The sequence below is a fragment of the Gymnogyps californianus genome, chromosome 3 (genome assembly GCF_018139145.2).
Source record: "Gymnogyps californianus isolate 813 chromosome 3, ASM1813914v2, whole genome shotgun sequence".
NCBI classification, from domain to species: Eukaryota; Metazoa; Chordata; class Aves; order Accipitriformes; family Cathartidae; genus Gymnogyps; species Gymnogyps californianus.
In genome coordinates this window covers 127596704-127615254 of record NC_059473.1, presented here as the reverse complement: position 1 = coordinate 127615254, position 18551 = coordinate 127596704, and the positions used below count along the sequence as shown (strand labels likewise).

The 18551-nt window shown below is 42.8% G+C and overlaps 1 long non-coding RNA gene across 1 annotated transcript; it reads left to right on the top strand.

Annotated features, from left to right (window-relative positions):
- The first annotated feature begins 7458 nt into the window (after window positions 1–7458).
- On the top strand, window positions 7459–15022 carry LOC127014303 (uncharacterized). Its single transcript, XR_007766173.1, has 3 exons — window positions 7459–7550; window positions 13863–13921; window positions 14708–15022. It is a non-coding gene; the product is annotated as an uncharacterized LOC127014303 (long non-coding RNA).
- Window positions 15023–18551: the final 3529 nt, after the last annotated feature.

Sequence of the window (18551 nt, the reverse complement as noted above, 5' to 3'; positions counted from 1 at the left end):
CAATGCCCAGCTGCTTGACAAGGGGAGACAAGCTAGAAGCTGAGGATGACCACGGTACAGGCAGTACCGTCGCTGACGAGGGCATAGTCCCACAGGATATGAACGTGGCAGACAGAGCAAGGTGCTCAACAGCATCCATCAACAGTCCCAGACAATGCAATGAATGAGGTTCAGGGTCCATCCAGGAGGTCATCCAGTCCTACCCCTGGGAAAGAAGGTCCCTGACAACAGTGCAGGCTGGGGGCAGCTCTGCTGGAAAGGACCTGGGAGTCTTGGTAGACACAAGCTGAACTTGAGCCACCAGTGTGCCCTGGCACCAAAGGCCAACAGCATCCTGGGCTGTAGGACCACAGGACCACAGCCAGCAGACTGAGGGAAGTGATTATCCCCCTCTGCTTAGCACTCATTAGACCACACCTCGATTCTGTGTCCTGTCCCGGGGCCTCTAGTACAAGGAAGACATCAAAAACCAGGAGCGAGCTGAGCTGAGGGCCACCAAGATGCTCAGGGGACTGGAGCGCTTGCCCTGTGAGGAGAGGCTGAGGGACTGGGGCTTCTTCAGGCTGGAGAAGAAAAGGCTGAGGGGGATCTGACAGCCACCACCCTGCTCCTGCAGGGAGGCTGTCAGGAAGATGGAGCCAGGCTTGTCACAGTGTCCTTGCACGGCAGGAGGACGAGAGAAAACAGGCAAGAGTCAGCCAGGATATAAGGAGAAACTTTATCCCCATGAGGACAGTCCGGCAGTGGAGCAGGGGCCCAGAGAGATTGTGTCATCTCCATCCATGGAGATTTTCCAAGCCCTGACTGGCCAGAGCCCTGAGCAGCCTGGTGGAGGCCAAGCTGCCCCTGCTCTGAGCTGCAGGAGGTTGGACTGGAGACCTCCTTGAGGTCCCTTTCAGTCTGAATTGTCCTGCGATCCTCTGACTGCATTCAGACTCAGGTATGCTGCTCTACAGTCTTTACATTCAATGAGCCATAGCATAATTTAGGTGAGAAGGGACCTCTGGAGGTCATTCTGCTCCAAGCGATTACTCAGTTGAGGACCAGATCCATAGAGACAGCTTTAAAGTTAGATCAGGCTGTTGCAGTTTGTTTTTAAAATAGTTTTCTCCCTCCAGACATTCTGTTTTATTTAAGTTACATATTTAAATTTAAAACTTGAATTAAACTAATAGAGAAGGGGAGCAGCTGTTTATGACATTTGTCACTTTAGCATTTTGTTAGAAAATGATCATGTCTCTTTTGGCTGATGGATTTTTCTTAAAAAAAACTCTGGCTTCTTTCAATAATAAAGCAGTTTGGTCATCTCTCATTCATAATTGAAGGACATATTGTTTCCCACTGACATATCTTTCTGTTTGATGTTCTTATAATGAAATCTCATTTCCTCCTTCCTTAGAAAAAAAGAGGAACAGGAATATATTCCCATTTTTAATCGTAGTGCCAGAAAATTAGATTAATTTGTCAGTTCTGAGTAGTGACATAATATATAGTACATATATATATATATCTTTTGCCATGTCTTAGGGAGGTAGCCTCAGCATGTGCAGAATCTGTCCCGTGCATATGTGTAGTAGTTAAGTACAAATGTATTCCCTTGTTTTTCTCTGTGAAAGGTGCTGGCAACCCGGAGTAAATGGAATCTAGCATTACCATTTACACTTAGTGAAATATACTTAGAAACATCCTATATGAGTGAGAATTAAATTTATCATCACCAATGTAAAATTTACGATTTTTCGGTAAATTGCTTTTTCCTGCTGCTGCTACTTTGTTTTCTGGACCAGGGATAACAAGTATTTGGAGAACCTGTTTACCTCACATCTATGTACTAGCTTACTGGTCTGAATTTGTGAGAGACAGAAAATGCCACACTCAAGTAATAAATATGAAGAAAGTGCCAATGCTTAGAAACACCCCACTGTCATTTTCAACTGCTTCCCATTGTTACACCTTAAAAGTACCTGCGTATAGAAGTTAGATATTAAAAAAATGGATTTTCCCTTCAGTTTGTGTAGATACGAATTCTCTTTGTATTTGTGGGCAGTGGATGTGTGCATCAAGAGGAGAGTAAAACCCTACAGATACTTCTTAATTCAAAAAGTCATTTTCTTTAAATGGTGAATAAGTAGATTGGAGCTCGTAATATCAAACAGCTCTTGCAAGCCCACAGTGCTCCTCTTTCGGATGCAGAAACAGCTACATAAAAAAGCAGAAGAGGCTGAAGACATTCTTCTGTAGGAGTATGCTTTGATGATACAATTCTGACAGGAGTTTTTGTCAGAAGAATGTACTTAGCATTCCAGAGTAGTGGTACTAGTTTAAAAATAACATGAAATTTGGCATAGGAAGTATTTGCCTTCTTGTTGAGATCTTCAGCTTCAGTGTCATCATACGTCATTTCATCCAATTGTGAACAAAACACAAAAATAAAAGGAGACCTCAGATGATGTCACCTCAGATCTGAGCACAAGACTGAATTTGCATTTTGGGGCTGTCACAAAGATGTTAAGAGGAACAAAGGCAAACCCAAAAGTAGATGATTGGAGATGTATAAGGTTTATAATATTCTTTAATTTTGTGTTCTAGTAGAAGAGCATCCTACTTGCTTAGAATACAGTGTTCATGGTGCACGGAAATTAAGTCTTGAATGGACCTCTTTCTGTCCTGCGGAAAGACAAACATGCCCATCATGTTTGTCTCATGACATGGAACACGTGCCCATAACACATGCTTGTCAAACCTGGCTTAAAACACTTCTGCAACGGAAAATTCATGATCTCCCTAGGCGATCTATTGCAGCGTGAAATTAGCCTTACCATTGGAGAGTTATTTCTGCGCTACTCTTTGTCCTTCCTCCATTGGATACTGAGCAACTTGACTCCCTTCCTCTTTACAGTTATTTCTAGATTGCTGTGACGTTCCTTAAGCTTTCTCATATTTAAACAGCAGCCCTCCTTGTAGGGCATGTTTTCTATGCAGAAGTATTCAGTTGCTCTTCTCTGGACTCTCGTCCAGTTGGCCCACTCATCCTTGAACTTTGATTCCCAAAACAAGATACAGTACTCCGGGTCAGTGCCATCCTGATACTGTGCTCAGGAAAGAACCACTTCACCAGACTCACAAATAATACTTCTCTTTATGCAGCCCAGTATTATGATTTCCTTTTTCTCAAGTATGATGTTTGTCTGAAACAACTCCTACATCTTCTTATACAGCACTGCCGCCTGTCCTGTCTTGCTGCTGTATGAGTGCGGTGGATTGTTTGTATATACATGCATTCGTCTGTGCTCACTGCTGCTACTACGCTTTTCCTACTATTCCTTTCAAAACTGCTCAGCACAGATCTGAAGGGGAATCAGAATATAAAATACATCAGTACCTCTTTGCTCAAATTCAGTGTCCCAGCATGTTTTGGAACATTACCATAACTTCAATTTACAAATCTCTGTATTCAGAGACCTCCAGCTGAGAATCAGCTGTTCATTTTATTTTCCATTACTAAATATTCAGCACTAAATGGAATTTTAAAAACAAAATACCTGTTAGGACTATTCAACTCAGTTTCCCTACACTTACAATTTTAGAAGCTGTGTTTTGGACTAGCTTCAGGGACGATAGGAAAAGGTTTTCAGTAGGTGTGATGGGAGAGGGCTAAACCAAATTTAGTAGAGGTGAAGAAGAAATGAAAACAGAAAAAAGCATTGGAGTTGGTTAAGCTTTGTATGGAGAAAGGGTGAAGGATTTGCAACGTCAGTAATAATAGAAGTTGCATAGCAATGTAAATAGCTTACTTTTTCCATTATTCTGAAGTAAAAAGAAGTATTTTCCACAGGCTATATTTGTCTTCTGTGTGGTTTTTCTCAGCAGTAGAAGAGTATTAAGGCTTCTGTCTAAAAGAACCACAAAGAAACAAGACAAGGAGGGCAGTAGGAGCTGCCCACTATGACACTGTAAGTAATCAGCAGTGAAATCTCAACTAATGCTGAGGCAGCAAACTCAAACCAGAGTCATTTCAAGGGCAAATGTTTTCTCAAAGATAAATTGTGCAAACTATGGAAAAAATAGTGGAGGGGGGGCGGCGGGGAAGAGACAGTGGCACGATCTTTTATGTCCTTCCCCTTTTACAACTGTTGCTTTCTTAGCAAAGTAGCAAAATGTGGCAAAATTTGCTTAAAATTAATTTGCAGCTTCTCATGTCTTGAAACAGAGATGAGATGTTTCAGAAGATAACCAGTGAATTTAAGATCTTCAGCAGATACTTGGTTTCAGTCCAGTCATTGACTGAAAATTGCATTTCTGTTAAACTTGTGGTGAAATTGATGGTGAAGAAAGATGTTGGTAAGGGGTGACTCAAAAGCAGCACATTCCACCACTGGGTGAGTTGGACTGTTTTATTTATATGACATCTCCAAATGTGACATAGTGCACGAAGTTTATTTAATGATTAGAAACGTAGAACTGGAAAGAATCTCTTGGATCATCAAGAACAGCTCCTTGATGTCACTAGCAACATGTCTATAATTCACTTCATAAATTTATAAGGTTTAAAAACTGTTAGATTTTCCACCTGCCCATCTATTGGAAGATGTTCCAAAATCCTACTTTTGTGCAGATGGAAGCCATTTTCTGACTTTCATTTGAATTTATTCACTGTTCAGAGCACTCCAATCCTATGCCAGTGTTTCTTTAGTTCCAGTAGTTAGTTTATCTCTTTTTTTAATTTGTTTTTGTTTATGAAGAGCAGTAGGATCTACCTTCATTTTTTTTAATTTCTGTCAATGGCAGATTCTCTGTTCCCCTGGTTAGACTAAAAAGCTTTCATGGACCCTGTTGCACTATGAATTCACTGTTCTTGGTTGTGGCTGATCAGAGCTGTGCACTGCACTCTGCACAGGTATGTTTAAATGTACTAGTACTAATTACATTTACTTATTTATAGTTATTTATGTCAAAAATTCTAAAAATTAAACTTACTGATGGTAAGATGGTAACCTCATTCTGTAGGTTTTTATAGCCTCTGCAGGTAAGGAGCTCTAAGTAATTTTTCTGTCATCCACAGATTTGACAGTGCAGAGTTTAATTCTTCTTCCAGATGGCTTAAACCAGCTTTTTCTCAGGTTTGTTTGTCTTTATTCTCTATTTTAAAATAGATATACCACCCAGAACACTATAAACGTGTATAGCATCCTGGCTTGCCAGTTTGCTGGTATGTGCCAAATCAGTGGCTTTTTTCGACTGAACGTGGTGATTACTGTGTAATTATGAGCTCTTAAGCATCAGCGAGGGGTTCAGTGCTCTTACAAGACAGAAGACGCAGACCTCATCCCCTAGCACAGCCTCTGCCAAGTCCAGCCGACTGTTTGGATGCTTGACTGACCATGGCCTATTAAAATGCCCAGTGATTGTATGGTATTACAGGCTACTCAGCTTACGCAGGTCCTCATTTCTTACATACTTCTGAGGCGGTAACTGCCTGCCAACTGATTAGGTCTCCTTCCATTAACTTTTCTTGTCATTAAGCATCCATACTCCGAAATGTTTTCCTCAGCCTGGACTCATCTGTTTGACATTCTTTTGTGGTGTTGGTCTCAAATAGTTTAGACTTTCTGAATTCCTTTCATAATTTTTATTTAATTTCTCCAGATGAAAGGTGACTTTCCTGTTTGAACACTGGCTCACTTTTAATTTTATGCTGTATCCCATTGGTGTTAGAAATTATGGCTGATTACCAGGTCTAAGTAAAGAAAAGGGCACTTTTAGGTTTTTTTTTTTTAATTAAAAATAAAAATTCTCTACACTGTTTGTGTGGGTCCCAGTCTACCTTGTAGTCTGTATTCCATTGTTGGATTCCTGAATAATAGGGAAGATAAAGACAAGAGTGTTTGGTCTGGTGCTCCTAGTAAATGTTTTATGAAGCACAAAGCAGAACTTGTCTGTTCTGTCGACTCCCCATTCTCTGTAGTGTTCCATTTCTTCATTCTTCCATTTTTCTCTTCTTACCTCTTCATTCATGTAGGAGTTAGGTGTTAATTCTTTGTTAAATCCTAAACATGCATCTTCACTGTTGATGGCTTTCAGTGTTTTATATTTTACTCATACCTTGATTTTAATTAATTTCTACTTGTCTAGCATGTTTTTGCTCCGTATCTTTCACCATTACAGTGTACACATTTACACATTTATGAATTCTTTTGACGCCCATGCCCTCAGCCTCAGTGTCATATTTGTCTTTTCACTGTTCCTGGTATTTCATCTGCAAACTGGTGGTAACTCTTGTTACTACTTCTACGTGGTTTGTAACACATCATATAAGACTGGTCTACACTTTGTTGTGCTATAATCTTCACATCTTTTTTTTTTTCCCCTCATTTTTTAGATCATTCCTAATTTTCAGCTATTAGCTGATTAACTTCCACAGCCAGGCTGCTACATTTGCCCTTCTTCATTTTTCCTTTTTTCCTCAAGTAGCAACAAAAGTGCATTGTGAACCTCCCACAGAAATCAAGTGCCTGTGCTGTTGTTTGTATGTGATCTCTTGGCAAGCAGCACCATCTGAAGAAGTGTTCAGAAGTCAGAAGGCTCTGAGCTTAAATGTCAACTTTCCTCAACTTTTACATGAAGTTATGCTGTGCATGGTTGTAAAGAGAACATAGTTCAGTCCAAAACAAGTATAACTAAAAAGGTGAGGTTGAGAATGTCCTGGCTGAGAAACTGGAATAATGTTTTTGCTATCCTTCTATTTTTATTTACATAATAATTTCAGAATTTTAAATTCTGAATGTAAAATTTTGCACTTTAGCAGCTATCTTAAGTACCAAAGAAGGTCCTTATAGCCCCTGTATATATGTATCTCCAGCTGTTGGCTTAGCAAGCAGTATTTGCTGCTCTGCAGCTAACTGCATGTCACAAGCTGCTCTTCCGTCTCACAGGTATTCCCAGTTAGCAGCCAACATGGTAAGTGAGATAAAGCAGAAGCTGAGCTCAGGAGAGAGAAACAATCTCCTCTTTTGTTCCTCTTTAGTGTGACAAGATAATTACCTTGCTTGAGCCATAAGCATGCTCCTTATCTATATTTAGAAATGGATTCTGCAGCTTTTCTTTCACTTACAAGTTTTTTATTGCAATTTGGCAGAGAACAAAACAAGCCAGGTGATGATTGTAAAATTGAAGCAGATTCTGTTAAAATACAGGTGAAATGTCTAAATTTAATAGGACATCCTTTGTAAGGCTCCCTCCCAGGGCACAGAACTTACAACAGCTGACTCTTTACTGAAGAGGTGTTTGGAGAGCTGAAAGAAAACAGACATGGGAAGGTACGGAGCTCTTAGGATATAAGTACTCACTCGTTATAACCAGCTAGGAGCAATAGTAGGGAGGTTTTCAATGCAATAGGGCATTCCACTGCATAATAACACAAGTCTGCCTTTCTAAGTATTTGTTCTGCATTACAGGGAGAATAATGGCAGAGCCTCGCAGCACCCTTTGATGGACCTTTGAAAACTGCCCCTTCCCCACGTAAGATGGAGAAACTGAGACAGCATTGTAAAGTAAGGAACGTTTACTTCCATGTCTTTCCATAGTGGCAACAGAAGTGGGAAGAAATGAACTTTTCACTTCGTATCTTTGCATTTCTTGTACCTTATTCTCTGGTCTTTTTTGTCACAAAATATTTGTTATTTCCAGGGATATATATTTTTTTTTCCCTGGCCCATAATTCTTGCTTTTTCACTAGACTCTCATTGCGTTGCCCAGTCGCCACTAACTGGCTAAAGCTGATCATCCAGAAAGTCATCCCATTGTGATTTAAGGACAGTGGGAGACAGTGAATACCGGACTTCAAGTTTGTTTCAGTGCATAATCACCATCACTTTTATGCCTGATGTGATGAAAACTGTTGTAAATGTTCTGCTTCGCAGGGACTTAGGGTCTAGAGAACAAGTCCTGTGAGGAGCGGCGGAGGGCACTGGGGCTGTTTAGCCTGGAGAAAAGGAGGCTGGGGGAGACCTTATTGCTGTCTAGAACTACCTGAAAGGAGGTTGTAGCGAGGTGGGGGTCGGGCTCTTCTCCCAAGTAACAAGTGATAGGACGAGAGGAAACGGCCTCAAGTTGCGCCAGGGGAGGTTTAGATTGGATATTTGGAAAAATTTCTTCCCCGAAAGGGTTGTCAAGCACTGGAACAGGCTGCCCAGGGAAGCGGTGGAGTCATCATCCCTGGGGGTATTTAAAAGACGTGTAGACGCGGTGCTTAGGGACATGGTTTAGTGGTGGACTTGGCAGTGCTAGGTTGATGGTTGGACTCGATCTTAAGGCTCTTTTCCAACCTAAATGATTCTGTGATTTTATAATTCTGTGATTCTATGACTGTATCTACCATTTACTAAGAAGATGTAGGCTCCAAAGTAGATGCAGTGGAGGGCATGCACCCTTCGTAACTGTTTTGTAACTGTGGGTTGTGCCCATCCTCATTCTTCCCAAGGGTCACAGGGGAGTTCTATGGGGCTAACAAAAGCTTAGAGTCTTATTTATTTATTTAACAACAAGATATAGCAATTAATTAGTTACATGAATTAAAGAAGAGAAGAATAAAACTCAAGAAGAAAATAAAGTCCAGTGATGACACCAAGCTGAGTGGAGCAGCTGCCATATCTGAGGGAAGGGATGCCATCCCGAGGGACCCTGACACACTTAAGAGGCTGGCCCGTGTGAACCTCATGAAGTTCCACAAGGCCAAGTGCAAGGTCCTGCACATGGGTCGGGGCAATCCCAAGCACAAATCCAGGCTGGGCGATGAGTGGATTGAGAGCAGCCCTGAGGAGAAGGACTTGGGGGTGTTGGTTGATGAGAAGCTCAACATGACCCGGCAATGTGCGCTCGCAGCCCAGAAAGCCAACCCTGTCCTGGGCTGCATCCCCAGCAGCGTGGCCAGCAGGGCGAGGGAGGGGATTCTGCCCCTCGACTCCGCTCTCCTGAGACCCCCCCTGCAGCACTGCGTCCAGCTCTGGGGTCCTCGGGACAGGAAAGACACGGACCTGTTGGAGAGGGTCCAGAGGAGGCCACGAAGATGATCCGAGGGCTGGAGCAGCTCTGCTGTGAGGACAGGCTGAGAGAGTTGGGGTTGTTCAGCCCCAGAAGAGAAGGCTCCGGGGAGACCTTACAGCAGCCTGCCAGTACCTAAAGGGGCTTCTAAGAAAGATGGGGACAGACTTTTTAGCAGGGCCTGTAGCGATAGGACAAGGGCTGATGGTTTTAAACTGAAAGAGGGGAGATTCAGACTGGATATAAGGAAGAAATTGTTTATGCTGAGGGTGGTGAGACACTGGCACAGGTTGCCCAGAGAGGTGGGAGATGCCCCATCCCTGGAAACATTCCAGGTCAGGTTGGACGGGGCTCTGAGCAACCTGATCGAGTTGCAGATGTCCCTGCCCATGGCAGGGGGGCTGGACTAGATGGCCTTTGAAGGTCCCTTCCCACCCAAACCATTGTGTGATTTGGTGATTCTATGATGCTCACACCCGGCTGGCAGCAGCTCAGTTCCTGCAGGGTGCAGAAGTGAGGCACTGCAGCAGTTTCTGGTTGCTAACATACACTTACACATACCCATACCGGGGGAACCGCTGCCTGCCTGTTGCGTGCTGGCACCAGCTCAGTCCCTCCAGGATGGGAAGTACTTAGTGCAGCAAGGAATTACAGATAATTTGCATTATCTACCCATGAGGAACTGACGTTGTTGCCAGAAATTAAAAATAGTTGTCTCTGTCCTGGTTGGGGAGGACCAATCTTTCGGTAGGCTGCACAGAGATGGGTGATACCACAAGAGCTTTTGATTGCACAATGTTTCAGAAACACTGCATTTCAGCAATGAAATGTGAGGTGTGCAGGAACCCTTTAGATGAGGAACAGAGCATGAATGCATGGGAGACATTATTCACATTTACAACACGACTGGTGGGACTGGGATGGATGAGTAATAATGTGATATAACAACCTTTAATGAATAGAATAAAATAGATGAAAAAGCAGTGCTGAGGACATGACATCACTTTTAGCATAGACATGACAATGAAAGGAATAATTTACTCATAAAAATTACTGCGCTTTAAAATGAAGTGTTTTATTCAAGAACATTATCTGGACATTCCTGTTGACATCTGAAAAAAAAATTAAGTCTTATTTAGGAAAATAGGACTGTCAAGGGCTTCCTGGAACGTTAAGCCCAACATTTTAATAGAGACACAGCATCCCTGTAACTCCACGTATTCTCTTCTGGTTTACATTTTGTCAAGTAGCAACTTTCTTCTGATTTCTAAACAAAGTTTCTCCACAGCTAGTGCATACCCATTTGTTCTTGTACCGGTGCTGACTAGCTGGTTTTCCCCCTTAATGTTTATCCTGGTGATAGATAGCCTTTTACCTTTTGTTTTTTAACTTAAACTTTTGGGCTTCTTACCATGTCAGAGCCTCTCCCTTCCTGATTATTTAGAAGTCTTTCAATGCACTTGTTCCAGTTTGAATTAGTTTTTCTTGCCTGCAGGTGAGTGGAACCACACATAGTATCTTACTACCTTGTGCAATTCACACTGATTTCATCGCTACTGGCAGTACACGGACTGGGCTTCCAGAATTGCTTTTCTTTCCAATGGCTAAATCAGACTGACAGCTTATAATCATGGGGTATGATTAATTAATATCTCCAGGGCCTTCTCATCCTCCTTCCAGTTACTGTACACCCACTTCTAGTGCAGAAGCTTGTGTTATTTGTCCCTATATACCTTGTGACACCAGTGTGTGTGGCTGAATTTCACTTAACAGCTCTTTCTTGAGTTACAGTTTTGTCTGTATGCACATGTATCCCAAGTTTGTGTCATCACTTAGTTAGTTTTGCTGGGATACTCTCAATTTTTGGTGCTAGTATCACTGATGAAAAAAATCTTAAAAAGATGCATGTCCAGACTGACGCTGGAGGAATTTCAGTAGACTTCTTCATCCAAACTGATTTCCCACTGTTAGGACTACCCGTTAAGCCCCTTTGAACCAGTTCTTTATACTTAGTTTATTTATCTTCATCTTCTCAAGTTTTATTACTGATTTCCCACATAACAGTTTCTTGTATCATTTTTATTACTGAAGATATACCTTATTTTATCTGATGAGAAACTATTTATCAACACAATACACAATTAGTCTGCGCATACCTTTGGCAGGATTGTGTTGCTTTCTGTCCTATTTACTAGCATGTCTTCAATTAGTCTTTACCTCAAAACTTGCAGAGCCTTGCATATGAGTGATGTAATTTTCTCTTATTCTTAAATACAGACAGAATTATGCTGCACAGGTTATCATCAGAGTTCTCTTGATAAGCAAAAAAATGCGTTACCTGAACCACAGCTTTTTGTGTCAGCTCTTTCAAAAACCTGTCATCCGGTTGCAGTGGTATGTATAACATCCTCAGTGAGCACAGAGGAGGAGTATTACTTTTGTTTTGAGCATTTTTTGGGCCATGCCTGAAGACTATCTTTAATCACTATCTTTTCTTCTTTTCCTCTTTCTGTGTCTTTCTCTATATGAGATGGTAGAATTTGGGGGCTTTTTTGCTAATGGCTGCAAACTCAAAACTCAGCTGGACTTCTTGTATTCGCTCTTCGCTCTGCGGGACACAAATTTCTTTACAGATCTTTCCTTCTCCTTTTTGTGTTCGCTCCTGACGTGATTATTCACAGTAGTAGGTTCACAGCCCCTTCACAGTACCTTTCCATACTTGAAATGGAGATTGTTGATACTTTTAATATATTCAGTGAAAAGAAATCCCAGGCTTCCTACACATTCCCAGGCACCTCAGTCCTGCTGACTTTACTTAAGTTGTTAAGTGTATTCAAAGTTTACCTGACAGGAATCAAGAAAGTTGGTTACAGACCTATATCTCTGAATCTCTCCGTTTAAGAGAAACCAGGTTGCAATCACTTGATACAGGTTTCTCCCCGTTTGTTTCTTTTTCTCAAATCTACAGTTCAATGCTCCTGAAGTGTTTCAGGACCCCAAGAAGTGAGGCCTGAGGGAACTGCAGAGTCTGTATTAAGGCTTAGTATTAAACCAAAGTTTTCCCCTTGAAATGTGTCAAAAATTTTAGAGATCTCCACAGCTTATAAAGCCAGAAAAATGTAGTTCACTATCGTGTGTCAGGGTCCCTTGAAAGACAAAAGGGAATAATTGAAAAATCAACATTAGCAGCACTAACGACCATAAAATCATATGCTTTTTATTTAACATAAAATGAAACATTAAGATAAAATACACATTTGTCCATGTGCTGAAGAACTACTGTATTTTACATTCATTTATAAAGCAGGTAGTTTTACATGACAAAAATAAGTGAGAGGAAGAGGAACAGAATCCGCAATAAGACGTAAGCCACAGGGCAGGCTTTTGCTTGTCAAAGTGCTATCTCCTAAGGGCACACAGATCTTCAAGTGACAGGTTAGAAATAGGCTGTTTTTAGCACTCCTCAGATCCCTCTTAATGCTGGTGAGAAGCTAAGGTGGAATCTTATACAGCAAAACGAGTGAAAAACTTGTTGACAAAACGACCTTTGCCAGAATGCATAGCTGCAGCACGACGGACCATGTTTGTCCCTGATGTATCGCTCCTTTGCTGGAACTGGCCCGTGCTGTTTTTAAATGCCTAGAAGTTATCTTACTGAACTACACTTGCTTTTTTCCCATACAAACCTCACCACATTTCTTCTTTAAATTTGACTTTGCAAACGGACTGTGATAGGGTATGGGCTTACAGTCGCACAGAAGATTTACGGCAACGGAAGGCGCTGTAAATCCAGCAAAAAGTCGGCTGTTTGTGGGTGTACCCTTGGTACACCTCTGGACACAAGGTAAAAAAATCGTGACTGAAACCTCTGTCCCTGAGGTTCAAGGTAACGCCTGTCCCGTCTGAGCTACCGGTGGGCTGAGAGCATCTGCGCAGACAGTACAGTTAAAGTTGTGTCAGTTGGGACACAGTCCTGTAGCGAGCTGCAGTAGCTGCGTCGCGATCATTTCCACGCCTGCGTTGCCTGTTGGGTCACGTCCCTGGTGTTGGCCCTGGAACTGGGCCGTGAGGACTCTGGAGGCCTGGCCTCCAGAAGTTAAACTCTTGGCCCGGCTTTTCCAATATAAAATCTATAATGCAGCATCCGAGAAGCCTTAACTGAAAGGTACAGGAGACCAATTGGTTTTCATGTTTTAAATTGGGAGAGGAAGGAATGGGAGATGCAGCAGTACCAGGGGAATAAGGAATGTTTTTTTTTTAAAAAGTGCAGCAGATCAAAACACATTGCTATTATATATTTTGTCTAACCCATATATCTTAAATATGAAAACAAATATAAAAGCTGTAATTCCCTCTCAGGTCTGTGGTAACTTTGCAAGGTGTAATGTCACCAGAAGACTGAGATGAAGCTGGTCTTACTATGTACACTCAGCTAAAATATAGCTGTGTGTACATACGTATACATGCACACACACCTGCACAGCCCCCCCACATATAGATTCTATGTATATACACACACCCAAACAGCGGGACTTTCTTATAGTGCAACTGTTTATACAGTAAAAGCCCCCCTCAATGTGCTGATAGCAAGTTTCGACAAAGTATTGGGTGCCACGTTTTGTTTTTTCAAGAGATTCCAATAATAACTGAAGCAGTATAAAAATATCAGTTGCCTGCCTTTTTGGGTTTCAGATTTGTACTTTTAAAACTTGACTTGTTAATGCTTCTTCTTTTCCCACATTCAGTTTCCTTCCCTGTAAGTCCCAGCAACAGAGAATCGCTGTAATTCCTCCAATTTATATACAGGATTTTTTTTTTTACAGAATTGCTCCAATTTATATACAGGATTCCTGCAGTTGCTTGCTGGAGTAAGTGGAATAGTGTAAATGTCATTTGAGATTCACCTAAGCCAAAATGGGCATCGTAGAAGAGGGGATGAGGCAAGCGCACCGTGCCTCCTACCTTGTGGAGCCGTTTCCACCTTTCTCTCAGTAGAGATCTGTATTCTCTCTCTCTATACGCAGAACTGGGGCCAGCAATTACAGGGGCTGCCGGTCTCCTACTCTTTCAGAAACAGGTCTGTACAGAACAAGCAGTATTGGCCGTTTACTCTAATAAGTAGTTCCATGAGGCTGTACCGGGAGGCAGGGGAAACTGATGCATCGTTTGCAATACACAGCGCTGTGTATCTATCTCAGCTTAATCCTGACAGCGCCGTGACCTCCTGATTTGCACCCCTTTGCTGTCTGGCCCGCTCTGCAGCTGCTCTTTGCAGTGTGTGCGTATCAGATCATTGCTGCTCAAGAGGAGCATCTCTAGGTTCCCATTCCTGATGAGAATTCACTCCATTTCTAATAGCTGCAAAGATGTATCATCCTCTACAGTGAGATTTTCACCAAAATTCCTACAAAGTAAAAAATAAAAATGTGCTTTGATAGTGTTTCCTTGAAATCATTGGACTTTTGGTATGTCGTTTGAGTTCCCCAAAAGCGGCATAAGATGCTCACACAAGAAATCAAGCTATTAAAATTTCAGTGGCACAGCAAAACTGAGTAGCTTCTGATTTTGTTTTGGTTGAGTAGCTTCTGTACCAGTATGTCTCTTTGGCTATAAAGGTAGCATTGCTTGTATAAAAGATCCACCTCAACTTCTTGTCTTCTCACCATAGGTTACTCTGGATGGTTATGAGGCAAAATGAACAAATATTAACGGAAACACAAACAAGACACAGGACTGAAAGATGTTCTGTATGCTCTGTCGAAAACTGCTAAACTCGTCCAAAATTCATTTGCTCCTGAACTTCTGGTTCCTCTGCTACCCTGTAGTTGCTAACAGCAGCTCCTGCAGTGGTGCAGTACTCACATCCTCTCTCCCTCTGTTCTTTTCCTTTTTTTTTTTTTTTTTTAAACATTATTACATGCTCAAATCCAACCAGCTCAAATACTTTTTAATACATTGAAAATGTAAAATAAAGAATATATGAAGTACATACAGTATATATATACATATTTCAAATACTTAAAATTCTTATGTAAAATATGATTTTTCTATATTATTTGTGTAAAAATACATTTTAAAATGGTGTCAACTCGATTTTTTCTGTACATACCCTCTATTCCAATTTAAGTCCCTTTTAAAAAGGCAAAAGACAGACAAAGGTTTAGTATCTTCTAAACGGTGTTTACAGGCCTGTTGTCAAAACAAGAAAAGCACGTGGTAAACAGTATTGGATTTCTTCTTTTTAAGAATTCCCATTTTTATTGCATTAATGGAAAAAACTGAATCTTTTCAGTTCTCCTGCTAGTAAAACTATTCTTGGCCTTGCTGAGAAACTGCATACTCCCAATACCCTGTTTATCTAGTTCATAAACCATCCTTTGTCAATTTTTTTTTACAGATACTAAAATATATATTACTTAAAATATATTACTGTAAGCTCTTAAAATTGATCTTCAGTTATATCAAATGTATAGCATTAAAAAAAACAACCTAGGTAACAAAGAAAATTCTGGATATCATCGTTCTAGCAAACGCTCGAGCTGTTCTCCCTGTGAGACACGGGCGGCAAACAGACCCGACGTCCGGAAGGGACCTCCTCGCCCACCAGGTTAACGCTGCACGCGGCCGGTGAGCCGAGGGCGCTCCTCAACGCTGCACGGTGCCAGACACGGCAACGTCCTGGGAATGGTCTTCTCCCCCACCGCAGCAATTAATCCGTGCTAATCGCCGGAGGTAATTCGGCGCGCACATGCCGTCTTTTCCCTCCTACCGCCACTGCAGCCACCCATATCTTCAGACGTGGGATTGTGGAAGTTCAAACCAGCGCCAGCCCAGTCAGCCCCGCCTGGGGAGAGCTGAGCACCCTCCTCCGCTAACCCCCGAAACCAACAGAGCCACCGAGGCGAAGCCAGGCGCTGATGGCCAGCGGTGGCTTTCAAACAACTGAGCCTAAGCAAAACTCCCAAGCGAAACAGAACAGTTTCCCCAGGGCTTCAAGCGTCCCTGGTGAGACAGTTCCAACGAAGAAAGCTGCTGGCCTTTCAGTGGAAAAAAAAACCCCCAGCCCATTTCTTTTTTCCAAGCCGCGCTGCTTTCAGACGACACAAGCGCAGTCTGCCACCAGAGCGGTGGTGGGTTCTGCCTCCAGCCCCACCACAGGCCACGCGCTCCTACCGCCTCTCACGCCACTGCCATGGTTGCGTGGCTGCGCGACGCTGAAGACTGACCACCTCCAGAGAAGGCGGGAGGACGCCTGGGCAGGGCTGGTGCTCCTCGCCCTCCTGGTGGCCCCCCACCTTCGAGTGGGGTCACATGAACTGTCAGACTGAGCCTCCCCGGAGGAGAGAAGCCCGAGTCCCGCTCCAATCTACCGCTGCGTGCACGCCAGGTAGGAACCGGCCCCGGGATGGTCTTTGCTGCCTCTGCAGCAGCGTGAACGACACCCGTCAGAAGTAACGACCTGAGGATACCTCCTGGCTGTTAATGACTTGACCAGGAACTTGCTGCCCCATCAGCTATTTCTTACTAACATAAAAAAGATACAACTCCGCTGAGCGGCGTTAACTGTTAAGCATCTTGGTCTTTCCTTTTGATTTAAGAAGGGACATTAAAATTTCACACAAAATTCCTTCCCTGTGCTACCAATCTGTCTCAAAACCTGAACTCATTTATAGAGCTGCGTTCGCTCCTCCATTGCAACAACTTGTACGTGGGGGGTTTTTTTTGCGCTGGGAAGTTAAACTCTGTTGATCGGTCTGTATTTCTAGTTCTCACGCTGCAGGACTTGGACGTGGCCCAAAAGGGAAAATTTAAATCTGAGTATCTTTTCTTACTCAAGTTGCTTTTACTGCCACAAACATAGTTTGACATTAGGCTTTGAAAACATTTTATCTCAGATTTTTTTTATGACAGTGTTTACTATAGTGCTATGGATTTAATACCTGGGGAACCAAAGTCTAATGCTTTAAACTATGTCATGGCATCCCTTTCGTTTGTAAATCCAGTGTGGAGGCAGGTTTATTATCTTGCTGGAAGGAACAGTGGGAAGGTCAGATGATGGGAAGAGTGGAGACTGCTGGGAGGAGCCTCAGCAGTAAGGCAGCAGCAGGCTGATCCCGCGTAGGGAACACTCCTATACAGGCTGCAGGATTTCCCCCTTCTAAAATATGTTATTCAGTAACTGTAAAAGTCTTTAGCACTGTAAAACATGCAAAGCTTTCAAGGTTTTACGTCAACCTGTACTTACAGTGATTATTACACTGAGCCTCATCATTTCTAATTATTTCCTAACTACCTAATGCCCTCTTGCAAACCTGTGGAGATTCTTCCATCAAGTTGCACCTAGTAGCTCATAGCATATGTTAAAATCAAAGACATGCAGTTAAAAGAATTTATTTTCTTAAATAGAATAAAAGTAGCCCAAGAAAAGTGCGGATCCGTTAAAATATAACTAAGGCACTGAACAGAGTTGTAAACTTCCAAGTCATCACGCCAGATGCCTACACTGTCCAATACAAGCCTGGTGCCACCGAGATCTTCGTGGTCACCGTACATCCCAACCCGGGACAGCCACGGCCAAGCGGGCGCGTTTCCTGCAGCACCACGCGTGCAACAGCAGCTTCTTGCGCTTCCAGAGCAGACTCACAAGAGGTGTCTGTGGCACAGAAAACCGACCCCACGCGCTACAGAGGACGCCTGTAACATTTAAAGGGAGGAACAAGCTGGAACCACAGCCGGGGTCGGTGACTGTTTTAGAAAATGCTGAGGGGAGCAATGGAACAGCCTTTCCAAGCAGCAGCTGCAGCAGGTTGAAAAGCCTGTGAGCGCCAAGAGCAAGCCGGCAGATCACAGCCTGCTGCTGCCTCATCATCTTCTCCTTCCCCCTCTTAAGCAGCCTTGTCAGCCTAGAAAAATTACACTGATAAAAGCCAAGGTGTGAACAGAATTGATCCAATTATGCCAGCAAAACCTCTTTGCTCTTATTTGAGGCAAGAACGACTTTTTCAGTTTAGTTTGTAACTAGTAAGAACCTTTAAATTGGATTATACTGGGGGATCTGTCTTAGGAATGAATGTGTCTGTCTGAGGATTACACTGCTGTAACTTCTTTCATGTCTAGACAAGGCTTGAGTTAATAAGGAACGGACAGACCCTGCTCTCAGTACTCGACTCCCCAGGGCATGCAGCTTGAAACCATTTTACACTGCGTCCCAAGATTTAAAAAAATGGCAGATATTCCTCTTGCAGCACGAGCGATGGAAGCAGGCAGCGATGGGCTGCTGTCCGAATCGGGGCTGATGCACAAGTCAACCCAGGAAACGAGATTATCCCCCTGACAGCACCGGGGGTTGCAACGGGAGAAGCCAGCCCGTGTTTGCTGGTCTGCTCCTCTGCATGTGCACGCACGCAGAGGGCAGCGGGAACACGCCCAGACCGGGGGGTGCTTCTTGGGCTACAACCACCGCCAACGCGTCTGCAGCATCACAGAAAAATTGGGAATAATTTTTGTGTAGG